This window comes from Numida meleagris, unplaced genomic scaffold, assembly GCF_002078875.1.
Source record: "Numida meleagris isolate 19003 breed g44 Domestic line unplaced genomic scaffold, NumMel1.0 unplaced_Scaffold218, whole genome shotgun sequence".
Taxonomy (NCBI): Eukaryota; Metazoa; Chordata; class Aves; order Galliformes; family Numididae; genus Numida; species Numida meleagris.
Genome location: NW_018363981.1, coordinates 13,133 through 16,285, shown reverse-complemented (window position 1 = coordinate 16,285; position 3,153 = coordinate 13,133).

The following is a 3,153-nucleotide window of genomic DNA, read 5'->3' as shown; positions in this document are numbered from 1 at the left end:
CAAGACTGTGGGATCTTACTAGCACAAGCCCCTCCCAGAAGCACTGGCTCATTACATACAGGGTCCTTACTAGTGATCCTGGTTTCACCTCCACCCCACTTCATACCTAGTTTAAAGCCCTTTCAATGAACCTTCCCAATTCTCATCGTAAAACCCCTTTCCACCAGTGGGTAAGCTACTCCTATCGGTTACCAGCAGGCCCGGTCTCGTGTAAATCGAGCCGAGGTTGAAAAACCCAAACCCCTGCCGGGCACACCAGGCTTGGAGCCAGATATTAATCTGTTGACTCATCATGTTTTGTCTCTTATTATTCCCTATAATTGGAGGGATAGAGGAGAACACAACTTTTGCTCCCGAACCCTTGACCAGACGCCCTGAGGCTCTGAAGTCCTTTTTCATGGTTCTAAGGGAAGTTCTTTCTATTTCATCACTACCTACCTGAAACAACAACAGAGGATAATAATCTGAGGACTGTACTAGGGAAGGAAGTTTCTTCCTTACATCTTTAACCCGGGCTCCCGGGAGGCAGCAGACTTCCCTGTGTAGAGGGTCAGGTCTACATACTGGGCCTTCCCCTCCCTTCAGTACCAAGTCACCAACAACAATGACCCGTCTTTTGTTCTTTGCTGAGGATGTTTTAATGCTAGGGGTAGTCCTGCTGGGCTTTGGAGACACCTCCAAGTGGGGAGAACCATCATCTCCACCACTGTCCATCTGTTTCCGCAGAGCACTGTACCTGTTCTGCAGGGGCAACTGAGGAGGGAGGGGAATCGCCGGGCCGGTGCGCCTGCACCACCAAGCAGGGACCTTTTGCCATTGCCCCCTGCCCCCCAGATCATCACCGTTGTTAGGTGGGGGAGAGGATAGGGGGATCACTGCAGCAGGAACACTGTCTGCATAATACATAAGTACTGTCTGCATAGTACATAAGTAAGTTTGGAGTGAAGGAGCCCTGCAGTAGAGGAAGCATGCAAGCAATTATTTTTGGAACACTCATTCTAATTACAAAAAGTATTTCTACTTTACTGAAGGCCACACCTCACAGCAACCTTCTGGACAAATTGTCCACATCTGAGTTGAACAGGTTCATGCTATACTGAGTGATGAACTGTCTGAACAGCAGAGCTCAAAGAGTTGTAGTGAATGGGGCTACATCTGACTGGCAGATGGTCACTAGAGGTGCTTCCCAGGGTTCAGTTCTAGTGTCAGTCTTGTTCAACATTTTTATCAACTATTTGGAATACATCCTTAGCAAGTTTATTGACGATACTAAAATAGGAAGTACAGTTGACTCTTTGTAGGGACAAGAGGACTTGCAGAGGCATCTAGATACACTGGAGCACTGGAGAATCATCAACAGCAATGGTAAATGCCAGATTATATCTGTAATGTAATGTCAAGACACAGGTATGGACAAGGAGTTGAGTGGCTGGAAAGCAGTAGCACTACAGAAAGAGATCTTGTAGATGCTGGTGACAGCAGGTTCAACATGAGCCAGCAGTGTGCCATGTCAGCCAAGAGGGTGAGCAACACTTCGGCGTGCATTAAACACAGCATAGCCAGCTGGACAACTGAGGTGATTCTCCCACTGTATTTCATGTTGGTGTGGCCTCCTTTAAACATCCTGTGCAGCTCTGAGCTACACAATACAAAGAGGACATTAAGGTCCTTGAAAGAACCCAGAAGGCAACAAAGCTGATAAATGGGCTGCAAGGTCTGTCCTATGAGAAGCTGAGGACACTTGCGTTATCTAGTTTGGAGGAAAGGAGGCTAAGAGACAACCTCATTGCTCTCTACAACATCCCGAGCAAGGAAAATGGAGAGGGAGAGACATGTCTATCTCTTCTCCCTGGTAAGCAATGACAGGATGCATAGGAACAGCACAAAGCTGCAACAGGGGAGGTTCAAACTGGAGATTAGGAAAAAATTCCTTTTTATGAAGGTAGTCAAACAGTGGAACAGGGTTCCTAGTGAGGTGACTGATGCTCCATGCTTGCAAATGTTCAAAAGGCATTTGGATAATGGCCTTAATAGTATGGTTTAACTTTTAGTTAGTCCTGAGGTGGTCAAGGAGTTGGATTTGATGATTGTTGTAGGTCCCTTCCAACTGAACTTCCAGCTTTCCTCCTTGCAGTCCAGTTTTCCATTAATCATCCTGCACTGAAATAAAAATCCTGAATACAAGCAGGGTTTTGTATCAATGGCCGAAGTGTTCACTTAGGCCAATCCAAGACCTGTTAAATTTGAGAGAGCGAAATTTAGTTCTTCAGCATGACTAGATCAAATGGGAGAGGTAAGTAAACAGTGAGCTAGTAACTATTATCTAAACTCAATTTTCTAACTTAATTAAGGAAAACAAAGTCTGGTCTATCTTTGGAGCTTATAAAGCTGGATGGCCTTAGTTCTGAGCAAGAAATGATTAAAACCATGGAATGAACCCATGATGTTCTCCTCTCTTCCATACTAGGTAACATCTCCCAAACTCAGGCAAATTCTCAGGTACAACTGTGGAGTGGAAATGCATGTGGTATGGAGATACATGCACTACAAAGGTTGCACAGAGGGATTTTAGAGAGTTTTGTCCCCTTGTTGAACTGTGAACCAGAGCTATAGAGGCAAGCACAGGAAGCTGGTCTTTAAAGGCAGTAGACAGCTTAAGCTCCAGTTGGGCTTCGGCCCCTCTAATTTTCTCCGTGCAGAGCCTCACGACATCTTCATATTCCCCCTGAATGGCCCACCCCTTCTTGCAAAGGTCACAAACTCTTTTTCTTCCTGAGTTCGAGCCAAAGCTCTCTGTTCAGGCTGATCTTCCCTTTCAACACGTGAGGGCAGCCTGCTCCAGAGCTTTTAAGATTTCCTTCTAGAGCAATATGCAGCCTTTCTGGAACCCTTTGCCCTTCAGGACTGACTCCTAAGGAACTCTGTCAACCAGTCTTCTAAACAGGCTAAAGTCTGCCCTTTGGAATTCCAAAGTGGCAGTTCTGCTAACCTCCCTTTTTATGTTTCCAAGGATCAAAAACTATTAAATCACGATGGAGTTCTTTGAACAAGTTCAGAGGAGGGCGACCAAGATGATCAGAGGGCTGGAGCACCTCTCCTATGAGGCAAGGTTGAGGGAACTGGGCTTGTTTAGTTTGAAGAAGAGAAGGCTCC